The sequence below is a fragment of the Mandrillus leucophaeus genome, unplaced genomic scaffold (assembly GCF_000951045.1).
Source record: "Mandrillus leucophaeus isolate KB7577 unplaced genomic scaffold, Mleu.le_1.0 Scaffold538, whole genome shotgun sequence".
Lineage (NCBI taxonomy): Eukaryota > Metazoa > Chordata > Mammalia > Primates > Cercopithecidae > Mandrillus > Mandrillus leucophaeus.
This window is the reverse complement of record NW_012105786.1, coordinates 867,098-880,154: the sequence shown is the minus strand read 5'-3', so window position 1 is coordinate 880,154 and position 13,057 is coordinate 867,098. Positions and strand designations below refer to the sequence as shown.

Genomic DNA, 13,057 nt, shown 5'->3' with positions numbered 1-13,057 from the left:
ATGCTACCCATCTTATAAAGCCTATGTCAAATATTTGTGTGTATTTTATTGTCTCTATTGGATTGTGTGTTCCTTGAAGACAACAGAGTATCTTTCACATTTGTGTGTTCCATGGGCACCTTGCCCATGGTAGGGAAAGGGGAAAAATTAGCATTTATTGAACACCTCCCGTGTGCCAGAGATAGTGGAAATTGCTTTACATGTGCTGTCTCATTAAACCCTAAGAGCAACTCTATTCAGTAGGGATTATTATTCTAATGCATTGATCATAAAATTGAGGTTCAATGGTGTGATTTTTCCAAGGTCGCAAAGCTAGTTATTGGTAGAGTCAAAATTTGAACCTAAGAGCTATCTAACAATAAATACATTTGAGGAAGGAAGAAGCAAATAATTATGCTCACAAAGGATAAATCACAAAAGAAATACAAATGACTAAAAACCACATTGAAAAATTCAGCCTCACTCATCAACTTTCAAATAGTAATGTTTTTTACCAATCAAAAGTTATTAAATATACTGGCCGGGCATGGTGTCTCACGCCTGTAATAGCAGTTCAAGACCAGCTTGGCCAACATGGTGAGACCCTGTCTCGACTAAAAATACAAAAATTAGCCAGGTATGGTGGCGTACACCTGTAATCCCAGCTACTTGGGAGGCTGATGTAGGAGAATCGCTTGAACTGGTAGGCAGAGGTTGCAGTGAGCTGAGATCAAGCTACTGCACTCTAGCCTAGGTGACAGAGTGAGACTCCATCTCAGAAAAAAAAAAAAAAAGCTATTAATATGCAATACTATGTTGGCAAGTGTTGGGGAACAGGGACATTTTGCACTATTGGTAGAAGCAAAAATTGGATCATTTCTGGAAGGCAATCTGACCTTTAAAAATGTGCAGAGCCTTTGACCTAATTAATTCCACTTCTAGAAATGTATCCTGAGGAAGCAGCAAGAGATGCATAAAAGCATTTATAATTAATTTATAATTAAGGATGTTTATCATGGCGTGGAAAACCAGAAACAAGCTAAATGTCCAACAATCAGTGTTTATTAAATATACTGTGCTCACACTTATCATCGAACCCAGTATAACAATAAAGAAATTATAAAAAGATACTTCATGACATGGGAATGTGCTCATAATGTATTAAGTAAAAACATAAACCAGGTGGCAAAACAGCATTGCAATATGATGCAATATATTTAGAAAATTATGAATATAAAATGACTCCACGGATATATTCTAAAATGTTTAATAGTGTTTATTTCTAGAGATGGGTTTTATTTGCATTTTGCTTATTGGTATTTTCAAACTTTCCACACTGAGTGTATATTACTTTTTAAAAATTGGGGCCGGGCGCAGTGGCTCATGCCTGTAATCCCAGCACTTTGGGAGGCCGACAATAATTAGCCAGGTGTTGTGGCGGGTGCCTGTCTACTCGGGAGGCTGAAGTAGGAGAATCGCTTGAACCCGGGAGGCAGAGGTTGCAGTGAGCCGAGATCGTGACACTGTACTCCAGCCTGGCGACAGAGTGAGACTCCGTCTCAAAAATAAAATAAAATAAAAATAAAAATTGGAGCCAGGGCATGGCCAGGGGGAGGGGGAAGAACGTGTTGATATTAACTATGCTTCCTAGGATCAGAACAATCAAAACACATCAGATATGAGGCCTTCAGAAGGGAGTGTCATCCACTGCCCAGCCCCTGCAACACCACACCCTTGGGCTGGGCAGGCTTCTGGAATAGTGGGAAGTGCGGGGGCGAGAGCGCCTCACCTCAATCTCCAGTTCTGCTGCTTGTCAGAACAGCACCCAAGGCCCTGTTAGGAGGCATCGTGGTGGTGCCTAGCTGATGGCCAAGGCCCCAAGAGAGGCTTCAGTGTAGGAAGCCACTGAAACTTAAAGCTGAGGAAGAAACACAGGTGCAGATTCCAGAGGAGGAGTTCACATATTCACCTCCTGGAATGCTATATGGTTTGTGGTCAACCTCACCGCCTGAGGAGCAGAGCAGGCTTGAGGCCAAGTGAGAACACAGCCTGGGAATGAGTCATGGGAGATGGGAAAAAAGCATAGCAACCAACAGAGACTTAAGCTGAAACCAAGTGTAGGAGTTGACAGAAATGAGGGTGGATACAGACTTGCAAGGACTGACTTTGAAAAAGAACCTGTTTTTCCAACCAGGGACCTGGATGTTTTTAAGGGCAGGTTGCCTTCTAGAGTAGATCTAATTTTTGCTTTTACCAAAAGCAGGAACTTTTTAGGTCTTATGTAGCCCCTAGCTCACATGAAACCATTGGTTGTTGTTTTTTAAAAAATAAACAAATTTTGATTATAAAGAAAATGCTCAACTGAACAATATACATATGATTCAGCCCTCATGGAAACTTTTTAATACCTGTAAAGCCCCTGACTTGATTCTTTACATCTGTCTTTCAAGGTAGACTAGCAATGGCATGATCTCCATCTGGCAGATTAAAAAACAAAAACAAAAACAAAAAAACCTGAGAAATGAAAATCACATTTCCACAGCTTGACCATGTTGAAAGGTGATACCACAAGAGTCTACCTCACTGGTTGATTTACTGCTCAAGAGCAGTTCTCAATCCCCAATTTCTTTTTTTTTTTTTTTTTTTTTTTTTTTTTTGAGATGGAGTCTGGCTCTGTCGCCCAGGTTACAGTACAGTGGCGTGATCTCAGCTTACTGCAACCTCCGCCTCATGGATTCAAGCAATTCTCCGCCTCAGCCTCCCAAGTAGCTGGGATTGCAGGTGCCCACCCCCATACCTGGCTAAATTTTGTATTTTTAGTAGAGATGGGGTTTCACCATGTTGGCCAGGCTGGTCTCGAACTCCTGACCTCAAGAGATTCACCTGCCTCGGCCTCCCAAGGTGCTGGGATTACAGGCATGAGTCACCATGCCCGGCCCCCAATTCTGTGAAATTCCATGTAACAATATTTTTTTCTGGGAAGCGCGAAGTTGTGATTTGGTAGAAGGAGTGCGGGACTTGGAGCTGGAAGAGCTGCCAACCACCTCACTCTCCAAACTATTATTGCAAACCACGAAAGTGTGAGTTCTAGCTCCACATTTGAGGGTTGATTAACCTCTTGAGCTGTGGTCTCCTTGTATGTAAATTGCAGTTCACTCCTCCAACAAATATCTATTGAGCACCTACTGTATGTCAGATACTGTGCTAGGCACTAGCAACACAACTATAAGCCCTTCCTGACCCTCAGGGATTGGTAAACTAAGGCCAGGGACTGTCTTTGCACCCTACAAGTTAAAAATGTTTTTCACACTTTTGGATTTGTGAAAAAAATCAAAAAGAATGTTTTGTAATTTGTGAAGATGTATATACTATTCCAGTGTCAGAGTCCATAAATCATCTATTATTTGAATACAGTCACATTCATTAGTCTATACATTGTCAATGGCTGCTTCTAGACTGCAGTGGCAGAGCTGAGCAGTTGTAACAGACACCATATGGCCCCCAAGGCCAAAAGTACTTACTATCTGGCTTTTTACAGAAAAAAAATTTTAAAAATTGACTGATCCTTGGACTAAAGGAAAAAAACAAGGTAATTGCAGATTCAGAAAAGTTCTATGACATTTTAAAGGTGGGGACTGGGTGCAGTGGCTTATGCCTGTAATCCCAGCACTTTGGGAGGCTGGGGTGGGCAGATCACGTAAGGCCAGGAGTTCGAGACCAGCCCGGACAACATGGTGAAACTCCCTCTCTACTAAAAATACAAAAATTAGCCCAGCATGGTGGCACACACCTGTAGTCCCAGCTACTCAGGAGGCTGAGGCAGGTGAATCATTTGGACCCGGGAAGTAGAGGCTGCAATGAATTGAGATTGCACCACTGCACTTCAGCCGGGGCAACAGAGCCAGACTCTGTCTCAAGAGAAAAAAAAAAAGAAATTAAAAAGGTCGGAGGGGTGGAATTTTTCAAGGCTGTTATGAAGGTGGCAATTAACGTGCTTGGAGAGGACACTCTGTTAACTTCCACAACTGGAGTATTTTCAGGTCCTACTGGCCCCACCTGGTGCCAACCAGCTGAAAATAACAGGTGTGTCCAGAACATCACTGGTTCCTGCCCTCCGATCACACTCAAGTCCTGCGGATGCTCTGCACTGCGCTCTTAGGCTGCCCTCTGGGGATACACCAGTGTGCGTGCCAAGAGTGCTGCTTCCACTACACCAGCGGTGTAGGTGCCAACATGGAGTTACACCTCTGCTGCCCTCACACTCACAGAGACGCTTTGCTGCACAGCGGGGTGAGGACAATGACCCTCTCCTCCACTCAGTATCCCTGAAGTAACTCTGGAACCTAAGCAGATAGCTGTGGCCTCTGTCTCCCTGATGCCCTGTGGAAATGGCTCCTTTAGTCCTTCCCTGCTGCCACCTGCCACTGGACTGGAAGACAAGGTCAGGGGTTGGCACTGCCTTTTTTCTATGCAAAATTCTTCCCCCATTTCGTCTCTCCCTATGTTGTCTTCCCTTTCTCTTTTTCCAATGCAAATGCCCAGTGCAAATGGATGCTCCTATGGACCAATGAAGCAGTGTCCTCTGGCTGCATAATCTGCTGTATAATTCATATGATATGGCATTATCGGCATTTCCTAATCTCCCTCCCAGTCGGCCACCTAGCCCCTTGTCTTTATCCTACCCCAACTCCCTCACCCACAGATACACAGTCAGGTATTTGTCGATTTGAATTGATGGAACTTGGGGCCCGGCAGTTCAGGCAGTAGTCCCAGTCGCCTTTGGCTCCTTCGAGTCATCAGATGGGACCCAGGCAGGTCTGTGAGTGCATCAGTCTCAGACCAGTGCCCAGGGCCCAGCATGCTGGGGGAGATCTGGGTGTCTGGGGAGGGACTACACAATGGGATCAGAACCCTGAAGGAGGCGCCTGTCCCTGGTGGCCTGCAGGGCATGCTGGCCTGCCCTGAGCTGCTGCTTGTGGCCCCGACATCCTACCACTTCTCGCCTGCCTCTCTGCATAGGCTCCGACAGGGGTATCATGCTGTGAAGAGTCCACCAGGCCCTGTGCCACCAACTAGGCCTTCTCACAACCATTACTTAAGCTTACCTAAACTTCACATGCCCCCGGGACCTTGCACCTGTGTGTCCAGGCTGGGTCAGCACCTTTCATTGTTCCCGCCTTACCCCTGCTTGAGCTTCCGACCCCTAACTTAAAAAAAAAAAATCTTCAGCTACCTTCTTTAATCCAGAAACTCTCCTCAGCTTGCATGAGAGAGGGGTTAGGGACAGAATGACCCTGCTGTTCCGATGGGTTAACTTCAGTCTTTCCCAGGCCGGCTTCCTCCCCTCACTTTGAGGGGCCTGTGCCACCAAGGTCCCAGCGTGGCTCAAGGCTCAAGCCCACTTAACCACCATGGCAGCTGGTATCACCAGTTGGCTCCAAGTTCTACTGGAGCAGAACAAAAGGTGGGGAGACATGTGGAAGGGGCAACTATTAACACACATTGCACCATCTCTCGGTGGGCTCAGAAACTGGGGTGGGCCCAGACTAATGGGAAAAGGCATCCAGTGACCATTAGGTGGGAAGACAGAGGGTGGCAGTGAGAGGATGACAGGCCAGTCCTGTGCCCTTCAGCAGGGTGATGTCTACATTCTTCATTCCTGTACCATTTGTTCTTTTTCTTTTTTCTTTTTTTTGAGACTATCTCACTCTGTTGCCCAGGCTGGAGTACAGTGGTGCCATCTCAGCTCACTGCAACCTCCACTTCCTGGGTTCAAGTGATTCTGCTGCTCAGCCTCCTGAGTAGCTGGGATTACAGGCGCCCACCACCACACCTGGCCAATTTTTGTATTTTTAGTAGAGACAGCGTTTCACCATGTTGGTCAGGCTGATCTCAATCTCCTGACCTCATAATCCGCCCACCTCAGCCTCCCGAAGTGCTGGGATTACAGGTGTGAGCCACGACGCCCGGCCATCTCTGTTCCTTTAAGGAGGCAAGAAAGTAATAACAAAGGGACAGAAGAAAATGTACACACAGGACTGCCAAGCAATCCTTCTCTGTTTCTCCTTCCAAGCATGTGATGTGTCCAACTCCCTTGTCTCTCTGTCCCTCCTAACCAGGATAGGATTATTTTAAGTAGGTGAAAAACGTCTTTGACCACGTAAGGCCTCCTGTAACTCTAAAACCTGTTTTGTAAGAGTCTGTGCTCATTTTCATTTAATTAGCAAACTTGGAATTGCTCACACTGTTTTCTGATTCTCCAAGATTCATGAAAATGTATGCAAAATGTTATGTGGAATTGGTAAAGTATGGTACTCTGTGTCCGTACAGCAATGCCCTTAAAAAGCAAGCTATCTGAGGCTGTGATCAGGCAAGCTTCAGAACAATTCTCCCACTGGGTGGGAAGTTGGATGGGTGGCTTCCAAGGTTCCTTCTCACTCCAGGCTGTTACGACACTAAGGTTAATGGACGCTGAAATGCAGGCCAAGAAAAACCATCTCACGTGAGAGGTTAAAAAAAGACTTGACAATGTGTTTTACCCAGAACACGGTGAGCCCAAACATTTCCAACTAGAGCTGTCAACAAAGAATGTGTTTGCAAAACAGTCAGAACTTAAAGTAAACTTCAGCAGGCAAATGATAAGCCTTCCCTAAAAAGGTAATCACATGGTGAGTGACCAGATTTTGGATGTGGTCCAAAATGCTTTCACATTTTTGACTCCAAATGGGCTGGGGCACTTGCTTTGGGGGTCAAAAACATGAAGAGTTAGGATGATTGCTTTCTACTCAGCAGGCAGCCGTGGGAAAGCTGCGAGAAATAAAGTACACGGTGGTGACTCCGAAAAACCAGCCAACCCCTGAGGATTGTGGTGCAGGAAGAAAGGGACATAAAGTGGGCACGCTGTGGTCCCAGAGCCATAGGAACAGGAGGTCCTGGGGATACCGGGGCACCCCTCAGTCCAGTTGCTGATGCCCTGGCCAGGGGGTCGTGTGGGGTGGTTTGCCATCCTCCTTTCTCCCAGATGCTATTCCAAACCAGTACAGCACCACATTCAGAGAAGTCCTAATTCCTTTGAGGCTCAGACTCTTCAACCACATCAAACTCTACCTTTTATTGGGGTGTGAAGGAGCTTTGGTTTTGGCTATATATGCTTTACGAATTTTTTTTTCATTGTGAAATAGATCATATTACAATAGAATGTGCATAACGTGTATGTCCAGCTTAAAGAACAATAATAAAAACCAGATACCCATGTCCACACCACCCAGCTTAAGGAATTGAATATTGCCAAAACCTTTGAAACTCACTCCATGCTCACCCTTCCCAATTGTCTTGCTCTCCCTTCCCAAACCCTGGGGCAAGCCACTGACCTGACACGGGTGTTACTCACTCCCTGGCTTTCCTTTATAGTTTTAATCCATTTGTTGTGGATCCCTAACCAATATACTGCTTAGTGGTGCCTTTTGTGAATTTCACGTGACAAAGCCATGCTCATTGTAACCTTCTTAACATGCTGTCTTTGCTCAACAGTATTTTTGGAATTTGTTCATGTCGATGGGTATAGCTGTAGTTTATTTGGTTTCTTTGCTTTATGGGATTCCATTATGCCAAAATTACTTGTTTATTCTATTACTTATGAATATCTGGGTTGTTTCCTTTTTTAGCTATTATAAACAAGGCTATTACACACATTCTTGTACATGTCTCCCATAGAGTATGTGCAAGAATTCCCCTCGGGCAGAGCTACTCGAAATGTAGCTGGCAGACTCACTACTGGTGCCCAAACTTTTATTGCTTTACAACAAGGTCAGGAGCTTGAGCCAGGATATAAAGCAGCTACATCATTCAAGTCACGATTTAGTTCAACTGCTACTTTTTTCATAGCAGGACTTCCTTTCAAAAGAGCAATTGGGCTGCGCCCGGTAGCTCATGCCTAAAATCCCAGTACTTTGGGAGGCCGAGGCGGGCTGATCACTTGAGCTCAGGAGTTCAAGATCAGCCTGGACGACATGGTGAAACCCCATCTCTACTAAAAACACAAAAAGTAGCCAGACATGGTGGTACGTGCCTGTAATACCAACTACTCAGGAAGCTGAGGCAGGAAGATTGCTTGAGCCAGGAGCCAGAGGTTGGTCACCAGTGAGCCAAGATCGCACCACTGCACTCCAGTCTGGGCAACAGAGAAATACCCTGTCTCGAAAAAAAAAAAAAAAAAAAATGTGCAGCTGATTCATTCTGGAAGAAGGTCCTCAATTCCTCCTACTTCTGCTGCTTGGCAGGGCCCTTGGTGTCCTCTACCTTTTCTCTTCACCTTCATCTGCCGATCTCTGGGCACCCTCTCCCTCATCAGTGAAGACTTTGGTCCCTCACTCAGCTTCTCAGTTTTGCTCAATAAAAATGTGCTGCATGAGTGAGCTGAGATCATGCCACTGCACTCCAGCCTGGGCGACACAGCGAAACTCCATCAAAATAATGATAATAATAATAATGTGCCACATGAATGAATGAATGAATGGTGTGTTCTTCAAACCCACACATCCACCTCAGGAGCTGCCATGTTCTTCTACGAATTCCACCTCCCCAGTTGATTTTTCCAGGGGGTGGGTAAGAGTCAAAGTCCTCCCCAGACTTTTTCATCCTGGAACCAAGAAAGGGGGTCAGTGTATCTCCAGTGTAGAAGCTAAGATGTCATTCACCAGGGCTGGCAGCAACCCTACTCACCACCTTGGGAGGAAGCTGCCTTCAGTGACAGAGGACAGAGTTGAGGCACAGAGAAGACAGCAGCAACACGAGTCAGAGCAAACATCCGGCAGCACCTGGTCCCTGAGTCCTGGATCCCTGGGCCCAGCTGCATTGGTTTCTCAGCCCCATCTTGGCTTCTCTTTTTTGTCCAAGCTGGTTGAAATGGTTGTTTCATGTCTGGAAAGAAAATGAATAATACACCCAACTTTAGGCTTAGTGAGCTGCAGAAAGCTGGAATCAAGGCTGCCCTTTGGACTACGAAGCTGGTTATTATGAATATTTTTGAAGAATGTTGTTAATTCTCCAGATTGGTGTTACTGCAAACACCAAACTGAAACCAAAACCAAACCAAACAAAACCTAGCAAGCAAATAAGAGATCTGAGGTTGCCGTATTGTAGTAAGGGGCGTTCCCATCTTTCCTGCCGCAGCTCAGGTATCAGCCGGACAGTTCTGCTTGGCGTGCACCCCACAACCACACATGCCTTAACTCTGATCTCAGCTCGGGTCTTCCCAGGTCCTCTTTCCCAAGGGTTCCCACTGTGGTCTATCACTCCATGTCACTTGACACCACCGGGAAGGCTATTTCACTACATCCGCATAGAAGGACAGGAAAATAGCCGAACAGCCCACAACTCCAGGAAGAATTGTTAACACCAGCAGGGACAGCTAGGGGTCTACCTCATGCAGGGAAGTGGGGAAAAGGAGTACATGAGAAGCTCTGAGATACAGCAGGACTCTCCCAAGGAATATTTAGTCCAGAAATAATTATTTAAAGCTGGGTGGAGCCTTAAAACCATTTGCCACAGAAATCAAAAGCCCTTTATAGGCATTTCATCTATGCCAGTCCCACCTAAAGTGGACACAAAGCACAGTTCCAGTCCCTCTCATCACGCCTACAGAGGACAGAACGGATCAGCCGTTCATCCTCTTCCCCATCCTCGATTCATCCTAGATGAAAACGGCAATGATTCTTGGGTTGCCTGATCACAGAGGGTACAGGAGAGGGGCACCTGGATATGTCATTCATTCCCATGTTTGAAGGTAGCTAAGGCTTAGAGAGGTTAAGTGAATTATGCAAAGTCACACAGCCACATAGTAACAGAACCCAGACGAGAAGTCAGAAACTATTGCCTAGTGCTCTTTTCTCTCCACTGGGCTGCTTAGGAACACTTCTCAGGCAATGCCGAAGACATTTCAAAGAGTGTGCATTGGAACCAAAACCAATAAAGTAACCACAACGTCCTCAGATATCCACATGACAGCCCTGGGATGTCCTGGGCGTTTTTTTATCCCCATGCAAAGAGGTCCACGAGGGGCAGACAGACTCCTGTGGAACTGTAGGGCTGTGCTTTTCATACACTGGATCGTGAAATCAACTTGTGGGTTGAATAGCCTTTCTGAGTAGAATATAAAATATCAACACTGTACCATATGATAAAGTTAAATATTATGTCACAAAATCTTTGATACCATGTGTATGTGGATGTGATGTAAAAAGTTTGCTTTTTTTTTTTTTAAATGGTGGGTCACTGTCAAAATGTTTTGAAAACTCTGCTTTAAGGAATAGCTTCTGGAGAAACTCCCAGCTGTTACAGTTCAAAGCTTTCACATTCTCTGCAGGTAGAAATTAATGCAAAAATGCTTTTATTTTTTAATGTAGTAAACAAGATTTGGAAGCTATTTTAGTAAAGATCCAATTAACCAGAACACTCAGGGAATTTAACGTCCTGGTTAATTGAATCTCTTCATTAATGAGGACAAATTGAAAACCCTTGTCAAGAGACAGAGTCATAGAACATTATGGGTGGAAGAGACCTTGGAAATTGGTTTTCACCAACTCCCTCACTATCTTGCTGGCAAAAGCTGAGGCCCAGAAGGAGAACGTGGCTTGCCCTAGGCCCTAAGGTCAATTGAGGGTTCAAGCCAAGACCTCAGCCCATAAATCACCTGCCCAACTCTCTTGTGAGACTGGGCTGAATCTCAGTGAAATCATATGTAATAACCCTTGGGCTTGCTTAAGACGAAAGCACAGCATTTAGCCTGTCTATTGCCATTTGCTTTTTCTCACAGCTCAGTGCAGTTGGTTTTACAGAATTTAGAACAAACACCAAAGATCTGCTGGTAGCATCAAAAGGTTGGTGTGGTGTGGTTGAGCATCTTTCTCTCTGTCTCTCTTTCCCTCTTTCCGTCTCTCCTCTTCTTTTTTATTTATTTATTTATTTATTTATTTATTTATTTTTGAGACGGAGTCTCGCATTGTCACCCACGCTGGAGTGCAGTGGCATGATCTTGGCTCACTACAAGCTCCGCCTCCCAAGTTCACACCATTCTCCTGCCTCAGCCTCCCAAGTAGCTGGGACTATAGGTACCTGCCACCACGCCCAGCTAATATTATTTTGTGTGTGTGTGTGTGTGTGTGTGTTTAGTAGAGACGGGGTTTCACTGTGTTAGCCAGGATGGTCTCGATCTCGTGTGTGTGTGTGTGTGTGTGTGTGTTTAGTAGAGACGGGGTTTCACCATGTTAGCCAGGATGGTCTCCATCTCCTGACCTCGTGATCCGCCCACCTCGGCCTCCCAAAGTGCTGGGACTACAGGCATGAGCCACCGCGCCCGGCCCCTCTCCTTTTCTTTTTCTTTGTTTGCTCTGATCTTTTTTCTTCCCATACATTATTGGTTTTCCAAGACACAGGGTGACACCCTTTTTTTAAAATATATTTTTTATATTGCTTGAGGCTGAGAAAAGCTATTTTCATTCTTGGAACTCCCTAAACCATTCCTGTGACCCGTTTCTGCCTATAAGCCACTATTTAATGAGTTTTATCATATGGAGAATAAACCCTGGGAAACCGAAATGCATAGCCTTGTCCTTCGGTGGCATGCACTGTTCTCCGTGCACATTTGTTCATTGAGCACATACACATAATGTATCAGGCACTAAGAATGGAGCAGGGAACAAAACAGAAAAATCCCTGCCCTTAGGGAACTTACACTCTAATAGTAACAAATAAGCACACAGTGAACAAATAAGCAAATAAGCACATGGTAGGTCAGATGGCAATAAAGTTGAAGGAATAGGGAAAGGCAGGCTAGAGGAAAATAGGGATTTCTGAGGGTGGGTGGTTACTATTTCATATGGAGTAGTCAAAGAAGGCCTTGTGAATCAAGAAGCAGAGGTCTAAAGAAAGTAAGGGCATGAGGCAGCTCAGTCTGGGAGAAGAGAGCTCTTGGCAGGGGGAAAACAGCACTGTGTCAGGCTACAAATACCTTCCATCGAGTACCAATGATTTCTGACTCATCAATTCCACCTTGCTGATGACACTGTCCTAGAGGTTAGTTTTTTGTTTGTTTGTTTATTTGTTTGTTTTAATTTTGAGATGGAGTTTTACTGTTGTTGCCCAGGCTGGAGTGCAATGACACGATCTCAGCTCACTGCAACCTCCGCCTCCTGGGTTCAAGCAATTCTCCTGCCTCAACCTCCCGAGTAGCTGGGATTACAGCCACTTGCCACAATGCCCAGCTAAGTTTTTGTATTTTTAGTAGAGACAGGGCTTCACCATGTTGGCCAGGCTGGTCTCGAACTCCCGACCTCAGATGATCCACCTGCCTCGGCCTCCCAAAGTATTGGGATTACAGGTGTGAGCCACCACACCTGGGCCCTAGAGATTATTAGGTACCAATTTAGGGAGAAGACATTGCACTATTTCATTCAATGAGCCAGGATTCTGTGCTGAAATATGCAGATGATCCCTGCCCACCTGATATTAATGACGAATCAAAAAATGTCCACGCAGGTCAGGTTACAATTGCAGTAAAAATATTGCAAAGGAGGGAGGTACAACATGCAAGTCTTCCGGAATAGGAAGAAGGATAATTTCAGGCAGAGGAAATAGCAGGCATGAAGGCACAGAGGTAGAGAGGATGGTGCATTCAGGGATCCTCTTTTGGTCTGGTTGGGAGGTGAGTGTCAAGAAATGAGGACAGAAGCAAGTAAAAAGTAGAAGAAGAAGGCTGGGCATGGTGGCTCATGCCCACAATCCAAGCATTTTGGGAGGCCGTGGCGGGCAGATCACTTGAGGCCAGGAGTTCAAGACCAGCCTGGTCGATATGGTAAAACCCTGTCTCTACTAAAAATATGAAAATTAGCTGGATGGGGTGGCACATGCCTGTAAACTCAGTTACTTGGGAGGCTGAGGCATGAGAATTATTTGAACCCAGGAGGTAGAGGTTGCAATGAGTCAAGATCGTGTCACTGCACTGCAGCCTGGGCAACAAAGTAAGACATTGGAAAGAAAGAAAGAAAAGAGAAAGAAAGAAAAGAAAAGAAAAGAAAAGAAA

The 13,057-nt window shown here is 45.3% G+C and overlaps 1 long non-coding RNA gene across 1 annotated transcript in view; it reads right to left on the bottom strand.

Annotated features, from left to right (window-relative positions):
* Nucleotides 1–8,699: 8,699 nt before the first annotated feature.
* LOC105551906 overlaps nucleotides 8,700–13,057 on the bottom strand; it is a 58,988-nt gene continuing 54,630 nt past the window's right edge. The window contains exon 4 of the long non-coding RNA XR_001007916.1: nucleotides 8,700–8,898. This is a non-coding gene — a long non-coding RNA (uncharacterized LOC105551906). The remainder of the gene's footprint in view (nucleotides 8,899–13,057) is intronic.